The 23,650-nt window shown below is 45.3% G+C and overlaps 2 long non-coding RNA genes across 2 annotated transcripts; one reads left to right on the top strand and one right to left on the bottom strand.

The window, feature by feature from the left end:
• Nucleotides 1–6,127: 6,127 nt before the first annotated feature.
• On the top strand, nucleotides 6,128–13,621 carry LOC136793809 (uncharacterized). The gene is made up of 4 exons (XR_010839628.1): nucleotides 6,128–6,414; nucleotides 6,994–7,561; nucleotides 12,200–12,440; nucleotides 13,469–13,621. It is a non-coding gene; the product is annotated as an uncharacterized lncRNA (long non-coding RNA).
• On the bottom strand, nucleotides 10,139–23,574 carry LOC136793808 (uncharacterized). Its single transcript, XR_010839621.1, has 3 exons — nucleotides 23,408–23,574; nucleotides 11,209–11,358; nucleotides 10,139–10,795 (listed from the first exon to the last, which is right to left on the bottom strand). It is a non-coding gene; the product is annotated as an uncharacterized lncRNA (long non-coding RNA).
• Nucleotides 23,575–23,650: the final 76 nt, after the last annotated feature.

The following is a 23,650-nucleotide window of genomic DNA, read 5'->3' as shown; positions in this document are numbered from 1 at the left end:
GAGATTGGGCTCAACTCTGAATATAACATGGGCAAGTGGGAATTTACATCCAAGGAGCAGGGTGGGAGGTGAGTGTATGGAAAACAACTAAGAGGAAGCATTAGGGGTAAAGGGGATTCTAGCTGAACTAACCTAAAAGGATTCTTGCTGAAGACAGGCCAGGGTGGTCAGACAACACCTGGGGGATGGTGGAGGATGGGGAGCCTGATCAGATATCCAGCGATCAGATGTGAAGGATGCGGGTTCTTGCTAAACCGACTTAGCTGGGTTCTTGATAAAGCTGGATCTTACAGGGAAATGCACAGACGGGCCTAGGAGAAGGTTCAGGAGCCCGTCTAAAGTTTGGTCAAACAAAGAAGCTTGACAGTCAAGCGAAGAATCTTTGTCAACTCCTGGACCATTTGGCATATATATTAAACAGCATGTGGCTAAGAATAAAAACAGCTCATAACTGTGTGATAGTCAAAACCACCAGTTCAGGAGGAGCTGTTTCAAAGTGGGAAGATGCCTGAGCAACTGGGTCAGAGCCTGCACGCCTCCTCTCCACAGGCTGCCCGGTGTGAGCGCCCCACACCACCACGGCTCTGTTACAGGAAAACAGTTGTTTAGTATCTATTTTATCCCTTAAATGTAAGAAAGTAGGAATGAAAACAAATTCCACTACTCTTTTTTTTCAATTTTTTTAAATTTTTGGCTGCATTGAGTCTTCATTGCTGCGCGTGGGCTTTCTCTAGTTGCGGCGAGCAGGGGCTACTCTTCGTTGCGGTGCGCGGGCTTCTCATTGCGGTGGCTTCTCTTGTTGCGAAGCACCGGCTCTAGGCGCGCGGGCTCAGTGGTTATGGCGCACGGGCTTAGTTGCTCCGCGGCACGTGGGATCTTCCCGGACCAGGGTTCGAACCCGTGTCCCCTGCATTGGCAGGCGGATTCTTAACCACTGTGCCACCGGGGAAGCCCTCCACTACTGTTTTAAGTACATGAATTTCCCAGGACACCTTCACAAACCACTGTGTGGGAACGCTGGATAGGGTGAGCCCCCTTTCCCTAAAACTTTTTCCTACTTCTAACAAATTTTGAACATTTTAATAGGCAGTGAAAATTCCCCCCTACTCCATGTCTCTCCCACCCACTTCCCAACCCCAATGCCCCCTACACCCCTACACCCTCCCACTCAAATGCAACCACTGTTCTTAAGTTTTTTGTCTCTTTTCAAAGTTTCTTCATACATATATATGTAAGCAAATACAAACATACAACCCTATATTTTATACTAACGCTCATACTGCACCCTATGTTCTGTTTCTTGATTTAAGATTACATATAGCTTGAAGCTCTTTCCAAATTAGTATGTAGATAAGTGTCCTCATTCTTTTTTCAGTATTATGTTATGTGCATGAACCATAATTTATTTAACCAGTCTCCTGTCGATGGTCATGCAGACTGTTTCAATTCTTTTGCTATTTCAAACAAAAGCAACAGGAATAATCCTGTTTTCAAAATGTGATTGGTTTGGACCCAAGCAAGGCTGGGTTGGTGCACCAAGAAAGCAGAGCCAGTGCAGAGCCCACAAGTGCCCTCCCTGTGCTCTGAGACCTGACACCCATGACTCACTGGTTCCAAGATTAGTCACGTACGCCCAAACACCCCATGGTGAAAACAGATCATTTCTGGAGCACCAGGAATGCACCATCACGGGCTGCAATCTGAGGAGGTTGCTGGACTCAGAAAAGTCCAACCCAATCAGCTAAGGGAATGACTTCAAGGGATTCCCAAGCCTGTTCAACTAAGGCAAGCCTAATGACTGTAATTAGCTGACTGCGCAATTAGAAGTGATTAAGCACATTACAGAAGAGGCTCAGCTCCCCACAACTGGAAACATTCCAGCTCAGCTCGCTAGCAATGTCTGCTGCTTTCCTCTCCGTTTTCTTAGCCTTTGCAGCACTTGTCTGCCTTCACCGTAGGTTTATGATTTTTCTTTTCCAGATTAACTTCTTTTCAACACACTGTAGCATATGGACATTAGCCAAGTATGCCTAATCATTGGTTTAATTTTTCCACTTTAAAATTGAAATATAGGGTATTCCCTGGCGGTCCAGTGGTTAGGACTCCATGGCGCTCTCACTGCCGGAGGCCCGGGTTCAATCCCTGGTGGGGGAAGATTCCTACAAGCCACGAGGTGCAGCCAAAAACATAAAATAAAATAAAATTGAAATATAACTTATATGTAGTAAAATGCACAGATCTTAAGACTATAGTTCATAAGTTTTTACAAATGAATATATCATGTAACTAACACCCCAATTAAAATATAGAACAAATTTCTTCCCTCCAAAAAGTCCTTCATGCCCTTCTTCCCAGTCACCGCCTACCTCGCTCCAGGCAACTGTTCTGATTCTAAGTTAATGTTATTAAGGAAAAATAACTGACTATATGACATGGATTGGGAAAGAGCACCCTCTGAATTGAAAAAGAGGATGTAATTCATTCTCTTGTACTTAAATTCTCAAGCACGTGTGGGCAGCCATTCTAGCTGCTGAATATGTTTTTTACTTTGTTCTCCCTCAGACAGTCACTGGATACTGTTTTAAACTTTTAAAAAATTCACTTAAATTTAGGAGTAGTTTCCAGATCTGGGCCCCAAGTTTGTAGACTAGAGCAGCAACAAATATACTGGAAGCTGAGAACCAGGAGCAGAGCGTAATTGTATGTCAATCTCTTGTACCGCGTCTTTCTGAGCTATCCAGAGTCAGGGTTTAAGAGAGCGAGGCTGTGATGAGGAGTTTAGAAAAGAGAGGAGAGGTGTGCCCCAAACAGAAAGAGCTCCTGCTTCCAGGAACCTCAATCAAGGCAAGCAGGAGGGCTGCAAGGAAAAACACTTCAACCTAAAGGTGAGGACAGACCAAGGGCACACACATGCCTCCATTTTGCCAATGATCAAGGAGGTCGAAAGTCAATGTGAACTTTCAGTACGAGTGCAGGAGTGCCTGGTTCCCTCAAGTGAAATAAGCAATCTCTGGAAGAGACTAGGAGGCGTGAACCTACAAGTCTGGGTAGGGCAGCTTGTCCTACAGGTAATTAAACTCTGGGTTCTATTTTCTTTCTCTGAGCCAATGAGAGAGGTGTCAGCCAGTCACCCTGGTCATGGTAAAGCATCTCACATAGTTGTCCCCACCCCAAGAACCCCAGGGGTGTGTGTGTGTGTGTGTATGTGTGTGTGTGTGTGTGTGTGTGTGTGTGTGTGTGTGTGTGTGTGTGTGTGTGTGTGGTGGGGAAAGGCATTCAGGGAGGGAGTCATAGAAGGGAGGGAAGATAGCTGTATTGTTACAGGGCAGGTGTAGCTGAGAAGGCAAAACTCCCGCCTCCTGGTGCCATGGATCCCAGGGAAGGATAGAGGACAGGCATTCTGCATCCATGAGGAGACCCCAAACTATCTCTTACCCAGAGTCCCTGGGCAGCTGGTGCCTGGGTGGATGGGGGAGCTTTGAATTTAACTGAGAAGCAGAGCTCCGAGATCAGGGTCCTGGACCACCGGTGAGGAACACTTTCGCCAAGCTCAAAGTGACAGGAGTGGAATTGTCTTTCCTGAGGAGCCACAGAGACCTGGGGACTCATATGGCCACTAGACAGGCCAGAGACCAGTGGTCCCTGCCTGCATGTGAAAGTCAGACCAACCCCACCCCCTACTTTGAACTGTGTAAGCCTTTGGGTTTGGGGACAATTAATTAAGGAGTGAAGGAGCCCCACAGAGGAGATACTGAACTTCCTGCTAACCAGGCAAATGGGGAATTAAGCCGGTTTTCTTTATGGGAGAAAATAAAAGACAGGCTCACCTTGCACCCTAACTTTGTGGGGCAGTTCATCCTACTTACTCAGGTATCATCTGAACCCCCAGATCTCTTTGTACTGGGGTAATAGGTCCTGCCTAAGCACCAACTTCTAGAACTTGTGCTCCAACTATTGCCCTTGCCTCCAGTGTCCTGCCTTCCTACCTGTAATCATTAAAATGCTACTCATTCTTTAAGACCTAATTCCAGTGTTACTTGCTACAACCCCTCTGATCACCTCAACCAGAAACAGTCTGTCTCTCTTCTTTACTTTTAGAGAACTTTGTTTTAGCATTTGCATGCCTCGTTCAACTTTTCTTTTTATACCTTATAAATTATAAACTGGGGCTTCCCTGGTGGCGCAGTGGTTGAGAATCCGCCTGACGATGCAGGGGACACGGATTCGTGCCCCGGTCCGGGAAGGTCCCACGTGCCGCGGAGCGGCTGGGCCCGTGAGCCATGGCCGCTGAGCCTGCGCGTCCGGAGCCTGTGCTCCGCGACGGGAGAGGCCACGACAGTGAGAGGCCCGCGTACCGCAAAAAATTATAAACTGCATATCTTAATACCTCCCACAGTGTCTTGTACCTAGAAAGTACCCCTTAAATTTTAAAAAAATTAAAATTAAAATTGCTACCAAGGTGTGGTAGACATTGGGAGTGTCTTTCCAACACCTCTTGTCCTCTTCTCCATTGTGTAGTCACCATAATGTGAGTGACATTAACCTCCCCCAATTCCAGGGGTGGTCCCCTATGGTGTAGGCCAATCCCAACGCACCTGCCAAACTGATAGGTTTTTTTTGAGCCTGAGCCAGTCAGCGCATAGCACGCCCACAGTGATTGGTCCTGGGGGTGGTCCAATCAGAATGAAGCTAGGACTTACCCTCAGTGGTTATGGGAATCAGTAGTCCTTTTCTCCCCAGATTAGCTGTCAAGAAATTTCAACTAGTTGGTCAGTTCTAACTGAGCTGCTGTTCACAGGCATCTTGTAACCACGAAGAAAGCCAGCCTGAAAAGGAATCCGGCGCACAAATGTGGACAGGGCAGAGAGAATCAGAGACATGGAGCTGGAGCCCCAATTAAACCATATTAGAAGGCTTCCCTAACTTAACTTTTCAGCCACGTGAACCAATAAATTCTCTTCATGGTTTCTCTTACTTGCACCCCAAAGCATCTGAGCCAGTGCATTGGGAAGGCAGCATTACAGTGAACATTGTGGGTTCACATGTGTTGTGTACACACAGTGTGCACACGCACCCCTTACCCAAGCGCCCAGCCTGAATCTTTCTAGCGAGAGGGAAAACACACACACACACACACACAAACACACACACACACACACACACACAAGTGAACACTTTAAAGCTTTTGCTAACAATTACCAAGACATGGAACTGATGTCTTTTGAAAAGTTTTAACTGATTTCTGTATTAAAAATGATTTACAATGATTTACAATTTTAACCTGAATTCTTAAGGATATCTCAGACTCTAGCAACTGGTAATAAACTGTATAATTTTTTTTCCATAAAAAAATCATATATTGTTTGGGACCCTGTAATAGTTCTTAAAGTAATAAAATCAGCCTTTACCTTTATGTGAAGTTTGTATTTTCAACATTTTTCTTCGAAGGTGAAGTGGGGTTCGAATAATTGAAAGGCGATATTGACTTTTCCTTGAATGGTTCCATGTCTTGACCTGATTCACAGCTTAAGATTTTCCAGTCTGCTTGTTCACTTGCTTTCTTGGCAAGCATCTCTGAGTCTCCTCTCTAGGGACCTAACTCCTTGTGAGCTGGGACCACATCTTGTGCCTCTTTCATAACCTGTGTCCTCCTCACGCCATGAGGAGTTCCACAGCTTCCCAAGAGCTGGTGGACAGCCCATGGAAATTTCCACAGCAGCTGCCCAGCTCCAGCCCCCCAGCCTGGGCCCTGGCCTGCAAGTCCTACCAGCCCAAGTACACTGAGCCTGGCTCCGGGTCCAGTCTGCGGTCTATTTATGACTTCTTATCTCAGCGTTTGTGCCTTGGCACTTTGCACCCAAGAAACTTCTGCCCCTCCTCACCAGTCAACACATATCCTTATCTAGAGAAGAGAAGAGTGGGGCGATAAACAAACTCTCTTCCTCCACGGCTGCTTAGATGGCCCCAATGTCTCCCTACCTTCGGTTCATTCTTCTTGTTTGGGGGCCCAAATCCTTTGATGGGAACAAAGAAAACCTTCTGACATTCATATAAAATGTCGTTATGACCACTGATGAGCTTATTAATGAATGTTTCTTTCTCACATGCTTCCCCTTACTAGGGAAAATTTGTCTCCCAAGTGGAAGGAACCTCTTCCTCACTCCTACCTGGCATAATCCTGAGCTTAGCTCATGGGCAGAACGAGTCATTGATTGACCCCAAGGTCCCCGTGGGAGCCACACAGGGAAGACCTGAGCTCAGGAGGAACCAGGAGCACACGGTGCCCAAGGAGCTACCCTGCTTGCAGCCCTGCAGCATCGTTCTATCCTCCTGGGCATGGAGTGAGAACAAGGGACCAGGAGCGAGAGAACCTGAGAACAGGGCAGAGCTCTACCGCCACACCAGGTCCCTTAGGTACGTTACATAACCTCTCTGGGCTTCAGTGTTCTAAGGTGCCAAATACCTGACCTACCTACTTAATTCTTAATTTAATCTTAAGATATTATTACTATTATTTTATTTTATTTTATTTTATTTTAGTAGTGGCTGTGCTTGTTATGTGACTCAGATGTCAGCTGAAGCCTCCCTAGATAAGACTGGTTCAAACGACCATTCCATATCCTGTGGAAGCCTAAAGTCCTGCCCCCCATATTTTGGCCAGTTCTGGGAGGCCAGGGTGGAAGGTGGGAGGAGGCTTCTGTGCACAGTCACCTCTGGCCCTGAGCCCCTGCAAGTGCTGAGTTCTATCCATCTGTGGACGGTCTTGCCATCTGTGTGCTGTCCCTGTCCAGAGCTGTGCCTACTCCGTTGGGGAATGGAAGGGATCTACATGACGTTAGATTAGTTATGAGACACCTCTGTCCTCGGAAGTTCTTTAGCTACCCCATCCTATGAGGACTTATATCAGCTGATCGCACTCATGGAGTGGTCCAGCTTAGTGGTTTTTTCCTCTCCTCACCTTCCCATCTCTCCCACTTATCCCTTCCCTTTTAGACTGCCTCCAGTGCTCCAAATTCTCACTATATTCTGCAGAGTCATTGATTTCTCTGCCACTTCTTCTGCCAAACTCAGCCATTCAAACTCATCAAGGTGTAAAGCAGGCCCTTCCAGGCAGCAAGATCAACCTTCCTTCTGTACCAGGCAATTGTGTCTGTACATGTTTTTTTCTCACTCTATTAAAATTGCGATACGTCTTCTGCTAAATCCTTCTGCCGAAATGACAATTCCATTTCTTAGAAAGCAGAGAAAATAAAGAGGAGCAGCATTTTTTATCTAATTCTGCACAACCAGGGAAATTTGCTCGTCAGGTGAAAGTGAGAGCAAGCTTACCGTCACCCAGGAGTCTGGGGCAGCTGGGAAGGGCCTGCTAGACGGTCCAGCGTGTGCCAACTCTCAGGAAGAAGACTCCAAACGTATCTGGAGAAAAGTTAGGTGTGATTGGCCTTGTGATCCAAGAACAAAGGAAAGACAGCTCAAGCAGGACCAAGTGAAGTTGTAAATTACAAATGATCCCACAGGGGGAAAAGAGAAAAACAGTCTCCACAGTCAAATACACCTGTAGGTAGGTGAATGGGTCAGCAGCGTGTTCCTTTCCACACTGGCTGACAAGAGCTCTGGCGTCTTCATCACGTGACTTCCAAGGCTGCCCTGGGAGTCTTCTCCATTCGCTGGAAGATTAGTGGGCCCGACCTGGCAGTGGCACACATACTTCTGTTCACGCTCCCTCCTGGAACTCGGTCACACGGCCACACCCACCTGCAGGGGAATCTGGGAATGGAGTCTAGGTGTGTGCTCAGAAGGAGGGGAAGAGCACGGTTTTGTCCAGCAGCTGGCAGTCTCTGCCACATACTCTTTCAATTTTCCTTATTAAGTGTGGAAAGTTGAGGAACAATATCGACAAGAAGATTTGAAGGTCCAAGTATGGAAGGAGGTAGAAGGACAGCACCTTGATGCCGCAGAAGAGGTCAGGTCTTCCGACCTGGATGAATTACACCCAAGGGTACTGAGGGGGCTCGCAGACAAGCTAACCTATCTTTGGGGAACTGTAAAAAACAGAACTGCTACTAGAAGGCTGAAGAGGCAGGCACTGTCATCCTGATTTTCATAAAGACTAAGAAATTGGAATCTAAGAAGTATACAAGGGTGAACTTGACATTAATATGGGCTGAGTGGCTCAAAGAGATAATCGGATGGTCTCGAACTCTGAGAAGAAAAGCATTGACCACTAATAGCCAGCATGTGGTCCAGGCTAACCTCATTTTCTCTTTTGAAAGAATTATCTTTAACAATGTTCATGTCCTTAGACTTAATAATACTCCTTCAGGAAGTTTGTGCTATGGAATCAATGCAAATTATGGACAAAGTTTTTTGCACAAAAAGATGTTGTCACCATTTTATTTATAATAGCAAAAAATTAGATACAATCTAAAAGTACAGCAATAGGGGAATGGTTATGTAAATTATTAATCATTAATACAATGAACTATTATACAGCCTTTAAAACTTTTCGAAGAATGTTTAATGATATGAGAAAATACATATGAAATACTGTCAATGAAAAAATCAGGATGCAAATACCAGAGAATATATGCTCTCAGTGATGTGAAAAATATCAGCACAGAAATGTGATGAAGGAAATATGCTAAAATGTTAACAGTAGTTATCTTAGATAGAATTATTAGTCACTGTTAATTTCCTCTATATACTTTCCTATATTTTGCCACAGTGGGCATGTATTACTTCTACAAAAGGGGAAAAAAACCTATTTTCTGAAAAAAAAAAATCACCAAGCTGGTAGAGCAGGTCAACCACACATATAAATAGGACATCATGGGACTTCCCTGGTGGCACAGTGGTTAAGAATCCGCCTGCCATTGCAGGGGACACGGGTTCGATCCCTGGTCCAGGAAGATCTCACATGCCATAGAGCAACCAAGCCTGTGAGGCACAACTACTGAGCCCGCCTGCTGCAACTACTGAAGCCTGAGCACCTAGAGCCCGTGCTCTGCAGCAAGAGAAGCCACCACAGTGAGAAGCCTGTGTGCCGCAACTAGAGAAAGCCCATGCGCAGCAATGAAGATACAACAAAGCAAAAAAAAAAAAAAAAAGGACATCATGATTTCACAAGGCATTTGACAATGTTGACAATGTCCTTCAACACTACCCACTTCACTGATAGATAAGATTGTGACTCAATTTGAATATAGGTGGTTGATAATCACAGAATGACCATACTCCATCCAGAATTAGGTTTCCTGTTCGATATTTTTACCCTTGTCTCAGGCGAACATCTGCACTATCCAATGTGCTATCCACTAGCCATGTGTGAATAATTGGTTTTAAATTAATTAAAATTAAGTAAAATTTAAAATTCAGTTCCTCAGTTGCACTAGCCTTATTTTAAGTGTTCAGTAGGCACATGTGGCTGGTGACCATTGTATTGTACAGCTTAGATATAGAGCATTTCCATCACTATAGAACATTCTCTTGGAAAGTGCTGATCTACGGGTAATGATTGTCAGTTTCACAGAGGACACAAGCTGAAGGAGAGTCAGCTTCCCAGGTGATCACCACGGGCTGGCACGAGCCAGGTTTCGACAGATGAACTTGAACAGTTCTAAGCATAACATCCTCCATGGGGACTCCAAAACGTGACTGCAGATGTATAGCAGAATGGAGGGGGGCTTCGTTTTTGTTGAAGAAAAGCTCCATAGGTATCTGTGGGGTATTGCAGCTAACCAAAATAGTGAGCTCTTGAGTTGAACTAATGAAGTATAAGGTTCAGAACAAGAAAGTGATAGTTGCAAGCTACGTTGGTCAAACTACACTGAGAATGCAAGTGTTTTTCCTTCAGTGGTGTTTCAGAACTAGAATTGGCCAGATGAAACTGATGAAATAGAAAAAAATATTTTGCATCACTGGAGACGGCTGTTGGTTATGAGCAGAGCTCAACCGGGAATTAGCACAGAGTATGGGAGGGACAAAACTGTTAGGAAGAGTCCAGCTACTAGGTTTTAACAGCTTTGTGCCTTGTTTACTAAACCATGAGATAATAAGTCAAAGTTGTGAGACTGGCAAGAAACTGTTAACATGGTGCTGCTGTGTGTGGGGTGGGAGGGGAGAAAGAGAGAGAGAGAGAGAGAGGGGGAAAGGGTAGTGGGGAGAGAAAGAAACTGAGACTATTACCCTTGAGCAAATGCCAGAGGTGATCAAGTGATATTTAAGGTTTTATAGCAATCCTACCAGAACTATGAAAACAGCTTTGCTATCAAATTGTTTGCAAGAAAATTAATTCTGTTATTGTACATCTAAAACTTGCTATTCCCTAACCCTGATTTAAAGAAAACAGTTCTTATGTTAGTTTAGAACTCCTCTTTAAAAAGTTGGTTTTTGATAATGTGTGATATCCCCAAAATGCAACTATCATATTATAGTAGAGTAGACAGAATTGTATTCAGTTTTGGGTATTTCAGTCCAAAAGGGATGCTGGAGTACTTGAGCAAGTCAAGAGAAAAAGGAGCAAAGTGGATAAAGTTCTAGAAACAATGGCTACAGAAGATATTTAGAACAGAAACTGCTGTGTGTACACCTGGGAGAAAGGGGAGTGATGGGAACTGGATCTCAGCTCAACACAAGGAAGGGCCTTCCAACAGTCAGAGATGATGGGGTGGCTGTAGGAAGTAGTACCGGGGTGAGGAAGGCTGAGTAAGAGGCCAACCTGAGTTGCATTCTGGAACTTTCTAGCCATGTGACCTTGGGCAAGTTACTTAGCTCTTCTAAGCCTCAGTTTCTTCACCTGTAAAAGGAGATAATAACTCTTAGTGTTACTATAAGAATTAAATAGGGACTTCCCTGGTGGAACAGTGGTTAAGAATCCACCTGCCAGTGCAGGGGACACGGGTTCAAGCCCTGGTCTGGGAAGATCCCACATGTCGCGGAGCAACGAAGCCCATGCGCCACAACTACTGAGCCCATGTGCTGCAACTACTGAAGCCCACGCACCTAGAGCCCCTGCAATGAGAAGTCCACGCACCCCAACGAAGAGTAGCCCCCCGCTCGTTGCAACTAAACAAAGCCCACGCAAAGCAGAAAAGACCCAATGCAACCAAAAATAAATAAATAAATTTTAAAAAAAGAATTAAATAAGCTAATGCATGTCTAGTGCTTATCATAGTGCCTGGCACATGGCAAACCCTCCATCAGCGTTACCTATTGGCCATTATGATTGTTTGTGGTGATCAAGCTCCTTGTCTCTGGATGTTCCAACCGAGTCTGCTCGATTACTGATTGGAATCATAGGACAGATTTCTGCATTGGTAGATGGTTAGGATGTGCTGTGCCAATACTAGCAACCTGGAACTTAAGAGGTGATGTATGAAAAGGATTCTGTGGTCAAATCAGTTGACAAATGCTGGAAAATGCTGTTGACATTCAACAGGTTTCTTTATACTCTGTGACTTCTCTGAGCCTTTAGTACACTACCCTGAGTTTTAAATCCCCATCATACTTGGCCACAGAACCCTTTTTCTTAGAACATTTGAGGGAAGAGAGTGTTTTGAACACATTTTAGGAAATGCTGAATTAGATGATTTCTGAGATTCTTTCTGACCCTGACATCTGAAAAAGTTGTGAGTTTCAAATGCAGTGAAGTTTACAGCTACTGTTTATTGAGCACTTACTATGAGCCACACACTGATTTGAGCACTTTAAATACCTGTCACATTCTCACAGTAACCCTATGACATTTCATCACCCCCTTTTTACAGTTGAGAAAATTGAGACTCAGAGGTTAAGCAACTTCCCCAAGTTCACACAGCTAACATGGTAGAACCAGGAATACTATTTTGCCTGCTCTTCAAAGCCCTGCTCTTACCTGCTAGGCCATGCTTCAGCAGGAACTGCTGATTTTTTGTGTATCAGTGGGTTGACTAAACATGATGATGATTATTTAGGGAAAAAAAAAACAATGTGGGGTTGGTATAATAGTAAAAGGGAGAAAACACAGTCCAGAAGCCAGGAGACTTGGGACTTGAGGGCTTGTCTTACAAATGTAGATCTTATGCCTTTTCTACTGACCAATGTTCAAGCCAGCTATTCATGCCAGGTTGCTTTAAGGTTGTTGGGAAGAGGTCATTAGCTAACAGGAGGTGAGAGGATTGTCTGTGTTAAATGACCACAGGCTCTCTTTTTCCTTTGCTAGAGGTTTCCATGGCTGTTGAAAAATGAGGCCCTTCACCTATGCCCTTTACCTCTACCTTCATCCAAGATGCGATAAAAGGAGAGAAGAATTCCTTTGCTCCCTACTGTGTTAACTACACGCTACTTAACAGTAAGGAGAGCAGGATCCTCCTTCCTTGCGGGCAGTGCTGATGAGAAGGAGCATGTCCATATTAAAGCTGAGAACCTGGAAAATGGGATTCTCAGCTCAGCTCGACATCGAGGTAACGTTCATTCCCAAACATGTCAACCTCTGCCATGTGGTCAGTGTCTGGCCTGGGCCTGGATCAAACCTAGTCCTCTCCTGGCTCCTTGGCTCACTGGGAGGGAACACAGGGGTGCTGCACCTTCTACAGCCAAGGACTTGGGTTTATCACCTTTGCTTCCCCAGCACCACTGGCCAGACACCTGACAGGAACTCAGTGCTGCAGGCTGAACCCTGAACACTGGGGCTTGAGGGCCTCACGGTGGCTTCTGGCAGAATCTGCTGCCCTCATGTGGCCGTCCTGGCTCAGAGATAGCAGAAGAGGAAATTCAAACCCTTGAGAGGCTGGGAAGGACAGTTGAACTGGTAGCCACCAGGTGAAAGTAGCAGCCTTGTGTGTGTGGGGTGAGGGGAGGCAGTGATCCTCCAACTTTTTGGTCCCAGTACCCCTTAACACTCATAAAAATTATTGAGGACCCCAAAGACCTTTTGTTATGTGATTGATTCTCTCCTAGAAATTACAACTGAGAATATTTTTAAAATATTGATGTGTCAGTTCTTTTAGAAATAACAATAAACATTTCATGTTAACATAAATAACATAGTTATCAAAAGAGGTATATTTTGCAAAGCAAAAGGAAACTTTAATAAAACGAGTGACATTTATTTACATTTTTGCAACTCTCTTTAATAGAATACAGTAATTCAACAGAAGACAGCTGGACTCTCATTTCTTTTGCATTCAGTCCCTTGCAGTATAGTGTCATGAAACTTCTAGAAAATTCTAGCACACATTTGTGAGATAAGGAGGATGAAATAGGCAAAGAATATCTGAGTATTATTGTGAGATAGTCTTGGCTTTATGGGGCCCTGGAACCACATTCTGAGACTAGTCCTGACTCAGGGTCCTCCTCTAGCAGCTCAAGAGCCCAAGGCCAGGGAAGCCAGGAAGGGAAGCACCCTAGGTGACTTCTACTCCAAGAGGAAACTTCCACAGAAATAGATAGGAAAGCCTTCTAATTTGTTTTTCTTTTACATTTACAACAGCTGGACTGACGTGAGACAGAAAAATTGGGAAAGAGTCAGTGTTTCTCCATCAGAGACAAGATTTTTAAATTCTCTCCAGGCTGAGGGAGAGAAGAGTGTGCAAGAGGAGATGAACAGAAAGAGGTTCCAGCAGAGTCTGTGGGAAGAGCCCAGGCCCCGTGGCCCCCCTCTTCCCCCTCATTAGGCTTCCCTCTAAAGGAGGTGGCTGAACCCCAGGTAACAGAGGGGACCTGCCCCCTCCTGCGCAGGACCCTGGGGACCACAGGTGCTCAGAGGTCCTTGTCCTACCTGGCATGTGGACACTCAAGGGAAGAGGTGGCCACACGGAGGTACAGGCAGAAGGACCCAAGATTCCTCTGGGTTTTCTGTGGTCCCAGAGAGCAGCACCTTCCTGTGCCCGAGAAGGGCACAGAAGCCAGCAGAGGGGCAGGGAGGGAGAAACTGAGAGGGTCTCCTAGTTGGGACAAGGGAGTGTGGTATGCAACCTAAGGCCAGAGACCATCTCAGTCAAAACCAAAGTAGGGGCTTCCCTGGTGGCGCAGTGGTTAAGAGTCCGCCTGCCAATGCAGGGGACACGGGTTTGAGCCCTGGTCTGGGAAGATCCCACATGCCGCAGAGCAACTGGGCCCGTGAGCCACAGCTGCTGAGCCTGCGCGTCTGCAGCCTGTGCTCCGCAACAAGAGAGGCCCGCGCACCGCAATGAAGAGTGGCCCCCGCTCACCACAACTAGAGAAAGCCCTTGCACAGAAATGAAGACCCAACACAACCAAATAAATAAATTAATTAATTAATTAAAAAAAAAAACCAAAGTAGACTAACCATGAACAATCCAAAAAGGAAATTAAGAAAACAATCCAATTTATAACAGCATCAAAAAGAATAAAATATTTAGGAACAAACTTAATCCAGGAGGCAAAACTACAAAACATTGCTGAAAGAAATTAAAGAAGACACAGATAAATGGAAAGACATCCATGTTCATGGACTGGAAGACTTAATATTGTTAAGATGTCATTACTACCCAAAGTGATCTACAGATTCAATGCAATCCCTACCAAAACCCCAATGACATTTTTTGCAGAAATAGGAAAAAACATCCTGAAGTTCATATGGTATTTCAAAGGACCCCAAATAGCCAAAACAATCTTGAAAAAGGACGAAGTTGAAGGCCTCATACTTCCTGATTTCAAAACTTACTAAAAACCTACAGTAATCAAAGCAGTGTTGTATGGCATAAAGACAGATCAATGAACAGAATAGAGAACCCAGAAATAAACCCTTGTGTATGTGGTCAAATAATCTATGAGAAGGGTTCCAAGACCACTCAATGGGAAAAGGATGGTCTCTTCAACAAATGGTGTTGGGAAAGCTGGACAACCATATGCAAAAGAATGAGGTTGAACCCTAACCTTACATCATACACAAAAATTAACTCAAATTGGATTACATAAGACCCCCAAACTATAAAACCCCTAGAAGAAAACAAAGGAGAAAAGCTTCATGCCATTGGATTCGACAATGGTTTCTTGGCTATGACCCAAATGTACAGGCATCAAAAGCAAAAAGAGACAAATGGGACTTCATCACACTTAAAAACTTCTGTGCATCAAAGGAAACAATCAACAAAGTGTGAAGGCAACCTAAAGAATGGGAGAAAATATATGTAAATCATATATCTGATAAGCGGTTTAATAACCAGAATATGAAAAGAACACCTACAACTCAACAACAAAAAACCAAATAATCTGATTGAAAAATGGGCAAAGAAATAAAATAGACACTTCTCCAAAGAAGATATACAAATGGCTTACAAACACATGAAAAGATGTTCAAAACTGTTCATCATTAGGGAAATGCAAATCGAAACCACAAATAGATATCACCTCACATCCATTAGGATGGCTGCTATCAAAACAAAACAAAACAGAAAATAACAAGCATTGGTGAGGACGTGGAGAAATTGAAACTCTTGTGCAATGTTGGTGGGAATGTAAAATAGTGTAGCCGCTATGGAAAATAGTATGCTGTTTCCTCGAAAAATTAAATAGAATTACCATATGATCCAGCAATCCCACTTCTGGGTATATATCCCAAAGAACTGAAAGCAAGATCTCAAAGAGATATTTGCACAGCTATGTGCATTGCAGCATTATCCACAATGGCCAAGAGGTAGAACCATCCAAATGCTCATTGACAGCTGAATTAAAAAAATGTGGAATGTACATACAATGGAATATTATTTAACATAAAAAGGAGTGAAATCTGTCACATGCTACAACATGAATGAACTTGAAGGTCTTTATGCTAAGAGAAATAAGCCAGCCACAAAAAGAGAAATACTGTATAAATTCCACTTAGATGAGTTATCTAGAGCAATCAAAATCATAGAGAAAGTAGAACGATGGTTGCCAGGGGCTGTCTGGGAGAGAAAAATGAGGAGTCGTTCAATGGGTACAGAGTTTCAGGGTTGCAAGATGAAAACATTCTGGAGATTTAATCCACAACAATGTGAATATGCTTGACACTACTGAACTCTGCACTTGAAAATGATTAAGATGGTAAATTTTTTTTTTTTTTTTTTTTTTTTACGGTACGCAGGCCTCTCACTGTTGTGGCCTCTCCCGTTGTGGAGCACAGGCCCCGACGCGCAGGCTCAGCGGCCATGGCTCACGGGCCCAGCCGCTCCGCGGCATGTGGGATCTTCCCAGACCGGGGCACGAACCCGTGTCCCCTGTATCGGCAGGCGGACTCTCAACCACTGCGCCACCAGGAAAGCCCTAAGATGGTAAATTTTATGTTCTGTTTTTTACCACAATTAAAAATAAAAATAAAGCATATAGGTGCCAATCAAGGACTACATGTGCTTCCCCCATCCCTTCACACTTAGGCGCTACTCCAAGAAGAGGGGAGAAGATGACAATTCATAAAACTGAGTTTATCAGTTTTATTTTCTAACAATAGGCACAATGGGACTTAAGTTACAGAAAAAGTAAGAAAGTTATTGTGGCAAACACTGTTAGTTGTCTATCTAAAACCTTCCCTGATCCTCTGCCATTTCTTCCTTAACTAACAGAACTCCAATTTTATTCAGATATCCACCCCTCCCCCGTGAGACTCAGGGTTAAGTTCTGATTGGTCTAGGCTGGCCATGGCAATCCCACACTAAACCAGTGATTGGTTTAGGTGTTGGGATGTGACACAATTCTAGCCAATGAGATTTAGGGGGAAATCTGCCCAGGGGGCTTCTAAGAATGATTTGCATTGACCTTAAAAAATGACACAGGAATATTCATTCTCTCTCCTCCTCCCCTCTTCTCTCTCTCTGCATCTGGCTCTCTCTCTGCACAGGTGAGAATGCCAGAGAAGAAAATGGAAAGAATGAAACAATAATCAATGATGATTTCATTGAACTGCTGAATAAACCAAAGCCAGAACCACCATATTCTACTTCTTGTCATGTGAGATAACAAACTCCTGACTGTTTAAGTCCATTGGAGCCTAAATTAAGACAAGACCTACCCCAATTTATACAATTTAACATAATTTAAACAATTTTTTAAAAAGTCCTCTACTAAGGCCTTCAGATACTTGTATCCACAGCATCCTGGTGGTTTTCTGTATTTTTTCACATCTGGAAACATGGTGAAAAATAAGTCCCCCTCATTCTGCACCATGGCCATCTGGAATCAGGGAGGGTCACCTTTCCCTCAGGGACCTCAGGTACCACTCTGAAGCCCCGGCACCCATGCCTCTAACCAGCTCTGCTTTGCTGTCTGTTTTGACACTGCAACCCTCTTGGGTTTGACTTGTGCTTCTGGAAACTAAAAATTCTTTCAGTGGCCAGACTCCAAGCCCCATGAGACCTGAATCTTTTCATTTCTATGTCTCCATGCTGCCTGGAATACACCAAGGAGGTAGCAAGTTCTCTGGTATGAATAAATTAATTTCCTCCTGAACCAGGGCAGATCACGCCCAGAAAAGTCTCTGTCTGTGGTGACAACTGACAACTCTGCCTGTACCAGCCCCTCCAACTACCCTCAATGCACAGGGCCAGGACCAGTAGGGATGAGCCTGGGACAATTAACCAAGTCCCAGGCCAGGGGCTGAAGGGCAGGAGAGTTCCCCTCGTGCCAAGGGTCCCACTTTCCTCCCCCCCCAAGAGCCCTGTGTCTCACACACACACCCCTGCCACGTTTAATTCTGGTCTACCAGACTCGCTGTGGTTATTAGCTAATAGTTCGAGTGGCCTTGCCGTAGCTTTTGAAAAACTGTTAAAATACCATTTGCATCACTTTTACTACTCTTCAAATTACTAGTTTGGGAATCGCTAACGTGTTTTAAACCCTTCACTTTATAAATGTGAGAAACTGGGGTCCAAAGAGGTAAATTGGCCAGCTGGTCATGGCTGTGGGTAGCTGACTATAAATTGACTTTCTAGGCCCCAAACAGCCATACATTTTATTGTATTACACTCTTCTTTTGTCAGGAAACTATGACTGTAGGAGAATCCCATGTGTATTTGCTTTAGGAAGATACAATTCCTTAGCCTAATGAGAAGGTAGAGGGAGACACTGGTTACGCTGGGGCAGGTCTTGTCTTAATCTGGTTCCCTCAGCAGCCAGCCTGAGACGAGGATTGAGAGCAGGCAGCTCCTGTGCACTGTGGGGGATGTTCCAGTATGGGGGGGAGGGGAAGGAGGAGGGATGAGGGGGAGGGGAGGGGGAGGGGGAGAGGAGGGGGAGGGGGAGGGGGGCTAGCAGTGGGTCAAGGTGCATCATCAGGTTTCTGGTGGGGAGGCCAGTGGGGGACAAGGAAAGCCCCAATTAGATCTTTATATGTACTCAGTTAAATTTTGGTTTTTTTAACAATACAAATATCAAATCATTATGTTGTACATCTGAAACTAATATAATAGTACATGTCACTTAATTTTTTAAAATGTAATTGCCAAAAAATAAAGTGTTGGAGGGCTGAAAGATAAATTAGAATATAGGCAGGAGAGACAAAGAGAGAGCACAAGTGAATAGTTTAGAGACAATAAGGAACAATTTGAAAGATCTAACAGCAGTCTCAAAAAAGCAAACAAACAGGGCTTCCCTGGTGGCGCAGTGGTTGAGAGTCCGCCTGCTGATGCAGGGGACACGGGTTCGTGCCCCGGTTGGGGAGGATCCCACATGCCGCGGAGCGGCTGGGCCCGTGAGCCGTGGCTGCTGAGCCTGCGCGTCCGGAGCCTGTGCTCCGCGACGGGGGAGGCCACGGCAGTGAGAGGCCCGCGTACCGCACACACACACACACACAAAAAGCAAACAAACAAACAAAAACCTAAACGAGAGAATAGAGGAAATATGAGAACATTTCTGAGATCTAAACAAAGACACAACTATTCATACTGAAAGGACACAAGGAATACTGAGCAGGATGGAGGAGAGAAGATCCAATTCACATCCCTGGCTTCTGTAAGTCATCTGCACATAACACTATTTCAGGGTTGGGCTGACAAGATCAAAGGTTTGGGGGGTTCGGGGGTGAAGTAACATCACAGAGTGTGGCCATGGGCCTCCCACTAACTCTTTTTCTTCCCTCATCAAGTAGATGCCAAACTCTCCTCCAGGAATTATTATTCTACCTCCTAGTGTATGAGGATTAAAGGCATTAAGACATGAACTCATTTAGCAAAAACTCTGGGTAAAGCGTTGCTGTTGTTGCCATCGCTCTCCAGAAAGTCCACAGGCACTGCCTCGAGGTCCTTCCAGAGGTGCCCCACGCTCACCCTCCTCAACCCACAGGGCTCCTGTCTGTCCCCAGGAAGCTCCTCCAACTTCCTCAAAGCCCCCTCTGGCCACTTGCTCAGACCCTTCCTACCTAGCATCATTCAAAGCTGTCCGGAAATCCCATGTCCTGCACACTACCTTTCCCGAGCAGCTGGAAGAAAGGTGGTGACTTACAGGGCCCTTCCTTCTCAGCAGATGACCCCAGGACCCCCCTCCCCATTCAACTCACATAAATAATCCCACATCACCGAATCACAGACCCCCGGAGCATTTCTTCATCGGGTAGTTTGGTCAGCTTGCAGTGCCTGCAGGCTGTGTTGTGAGGCAGGGAAATGCCCCCTAGCAGGGGCCATAGATTTGCACCACATTCTTCATAAGTGTAAGCTGCTGGCAGGCACTCTGTAACGCAGTGGATAGCAGGAGGGGTCTCCTAGCTCATGGGTATTGGGCTAGTCCATCTCCATCACTCTCTCTCCTGCCTGTTTTAACTCCAGGATGACTGTCTACCTTAATCCTTGGCTATCATCTGTCATTTCCCAGGGCCCATTTCTACCTTCTTCGAAGACACCAGCTTGTGGTCCACACTATCCCTCATGACCTCGTTTTCTCATACTGTTTTGGTAACTTCAAGGTCTATGTTGGTGAATCAGAAGACACACCATAACCACGTACTTCCTTATCTTCTTTAGATGGATATATGCTCATTTGAAATAAAGATATTTCTCAGTCTCCCTTGTAGCCATGTGAATAATGGCCAGCTGGATATAAGCAGGAGTGCTGTGGGCGACTTTAAGAGGAGGAAGTGCATCCTTTTCTTTTCCTCCTTTCATGTCAGATGGAGTGCAGATGGCTAGACCCCGGCAGCCAATTTGGACCATGAGGTAAAAGCCACATACTGAGGACATCAAACAAGAAGATAGAAGACTGACCCCTGAGACCACAAGCTATCATGATCTCTCTGAGCTGCCTGGTTGTGCAAGAACAATAGCCATATTGTTTAAATCACTGCTATTTTTGTTATATACAGTTTAACTTAATCCTGTTCTGGGGAAGTTTAAGAGACTTCCCTGAGGTCACACGGTAAGGAACTGGCAGAGGCAAAATTTGAATGTTGGCAGTTTTGCTCCAGAGCCCACAAGGACACTTATGAAAGTGGGGTTTGCCCCATCTTGAGGGCCTTGCAGAGGAGGCACAGCACAGGGGATTGCAGTCATGAGCTCCAGGGGGCAACAAGAAGCTGAGAGAGTGTGTGATGGAGGAAGAAAAGGGAGCAAAAGGAACACAGTGCAGAGGGAGTGGATAAGCTTTCCCGTACACTCTGCACCCTCCTTCCCATGGGGAAGGAGACAGAGGGAGAGGAAAGCTGGCACTTGGGCTGAACTAGTTACACCAGGTTTCATTCCAGGACTGTCTTTCTATCCAATGAATACAGATGTTGATTCCTACAGCAACTCGACACTGGTATAATGTAGTTTTGTACTACTTTTGGAGATGGGGTGTAATCAGATTTACATACCCTCTGCCTCTAGAATCCCAGGAATGGAAGCTCCCAGAAAGAGCTCCATCTTTTCTTTTCACCACTGGACTTCTCTGCGTAGAAGCACTTGGTGAGGTATTGGCGTGGGAGAGTGCACGTACCAGTGGAACAGAACAGATGGCCCAGAAGCCATTTATGGAAACTTGGTGAATATCTGGATAGTTTTATAAGCTCATGGGGAAAGCAGAAACTGTTCAATAAATAGTGCTGGGACAACTGTTCAGATGCAGAAAAACAAAATTGGGCCCCTGCTAAATAAAATACACAAAGATAAATTTCAGATGAATTAAAAATCTTAATACGAAAATAAAAATTTAAGCTTTTAGAAAAACTTGAGGGTAGGGAAGGATCTCCTAAAGATTCAAAGGCATAAGCCATAGAGGTGAAAGACTGCTACATTTAACAACACTAGCATTTAAAAATTACTTTGGCATCACAGAAGACTCCAAAGGGAAGATAGGTTAGACAAGCCACAGCCTAGGAAAGATACCTGAAATGCATATAATTGACCAAAGATTAGCATCTCTCCAGAATATATATCTCAAGAGGCCTAACTATCTGTAAGTAAAAGGCTAAGCATCCAAATAAAAACTGGGCAAAGGATATAGACAAAAAACAAGGGAATCTGGGGAATTCTCTGGCAGTCCAGTGGTTAGGACTCGGAGCTCTCACTGCTGAGGGCCCAGGTTCCATCCCTGGTTGGGGAACTAAGATCCCACAAGCCGTGCAGCACAACAGAAAAAAAAAAAAAAAGGTGGGGGAATCCACATAGTCAAAACGTGAGAAGATGCTCAACTTCACTGCAAACTCAAACCTCAGGAGATAACACCTACCCAATTAGCAAAAGTGAAAAATTTGATAATGCCAAGTGTTGGCAGAGCTGGGGAAAAGGGGGAGCTCTCAGATGGCTGATGGGAGGATCAAGGGATTCAAGTGCTTGGGAAGCAAGTGGGAACATCCAGTCAATGAGAGGACTGCTGGTACACACCCAAATTCACAACACAGGATGCTCATTGCAGTAGTTATAATACAGAAACCCTGCAAAAACCTCGAGCGTCCATCGATAACATCACACATAAACAGTGGAATATCACGCAATGCAATACTAAACAATAGGTAAGACAAAGAACCAGAGCTTCATCTACATACACGAATGTCTCAGAATATTAAAATTTTTTTAAATGTCAAGTATGTACAATATGATGCCATTTCTATAAGGTTTAAAAAAACATGCCAACATGCAAAACTAAAGTAAACATGGATGGGAAAGACACAAGCTGACTTCAGGACAGTGGAAGGGAGTAAATACAATTGGGGCAGAATACAAATAGCACTGCAGAACTGTAAGGTTTTATTTGTACAAACAAATCTGGAGTGAATATGGAAAAAATACTAAGATTAATTGATTGGTTACAAGGTGGGGGCAGAGGTGTTTGCATACCACTTCTCTGTTCTTCTCAGCATGCCTGAATTACCTTTTTTTTTTTTTTTTTTTTTTTTGCGGTACACGGGCCTCTCACTGTTGTGGCCTCTCCCGTTGCGGAGCACAGGCTCCGGACGCGCAGGCCCAGCGGCCACGGCTCACGGGCCCAGCCGCTCCGCGGCACGTGGGATCTTCCCAGACCGGGGCACGAACCCGCGTCCCCTGCATCGGCAGGTGGACTCTCAACCACTGCGCCACCAGGGAAGCCCCTGAATTACCTTTTTTCATCCTCTTTTTTCCTCTCCTCCACTTGGGTGCTGGGTCCCCCAGTCTCCCAGCAACTCGGGGACCACGCTTCCGCATGTAGAGTCTCCTCAAGCATCTTTGTTTTCTCACCAGTGGCTCTTGCCCTTTTGCCTTCTCACATTTGTTCCTTCCCAGTCTTCATATTAATCTTAACACCTCATCAGGGCACCGTTCACCTCTCCTCCCCTCACTGTCCATCTCTACCTTCTGCTTTTACCTCTAAATGAGGCTCCACCCCCAGCACCCTGGTCAGGCCTTTGACAAAGGCCTTTTAAGCCTAACAAGTCAAAACACTTGTCAGATCTCCTCTTTGGAAGCCCCACCCTGAGACCCCTCTTTCAAAGATAAACGTTGCCCTACTTGCCAAACTAAATGAGTTTTTCCCAGTTTTTCTTCCCCTTTAACCTCCAGGGAGCTTTTACTATCACGGCCTAGCTCTCATCATCTTAAAATTCTCCCTACCTTTGGCTTTCAAGGCTGCGACGCCACCACCCTGGGTGTCACCCGCGAGTCAGTCACAAGCCAGTGACAGCTGTCCAGATTGAACTGCCACCCCCAGGCCAAGCCGGCTTCTACACCTGCCTCCCTCGGCTCTTCTACAAACAGCCCAGGGGAAAAAGAAGCTAAGTCAAACACCAAAGTACACATTTCTTTCATCTCCTTGTGATACCCAGCAGGCTCCACGGCTCCTGCATTTCTCGGGTGTCTGACAGCTGCGCTCCCCGTGGGCCCAGTGGCCTGCTCTGCAAGGCCTCAAGGGGCTCAAATTCCGGTCTGGAGGCTGAGGTTCTTTTTGCAGCCCATGAAATATGTAGAGAAACAAAGGAAAAACCGATCTGCCCACCTCCCACCCCCCCGCAGTGCCCAGAGACATGGCCATAGAAGGAAGGGAGAGCGGGTACCTGGGCTCCCACCTGGCCCTTGCTGGGCTGCTTCTGTTGGGGACCAGCCCTGCTCTCTCGCTCCGTGTTTTGGTAACGGCCTTGCAGCATTTCTGAAGACAGCCAGCCAGGCACCCGCCCAGCTGTCAGACAGTGGGCCTCGGGAGTCTGTGAGTGCCCCTGCTTAGGAAACCTAGTTAAAGAAACGATCGCAGAGAGGGGGGCAGTTAAGCCTCTCTCCTCACAACGAGGCAAATCTCTTCC

The sequence above is a fragment of the Kogia breviceps genome, chromosome 1, assembly GCF_026419965.1.
Source record: "Kogia breviceps isolate mKogBre1 chromosome 1, mKogBre1 haplotype 1, whole genome shotgun sequence".
In the NCBI taxonomy this organism is placed as follows: domain Eukaryota; kingdom Metazoa; phylum Chordata; class Mammalia; order Artiodactyla; family Physeteridae; genus Kogia; species Kogia breviceps.
Note: the sequence above shows the minus strand (reverse complement) of the source record. Positions and strands in the feature narration are given on the sequence as shown.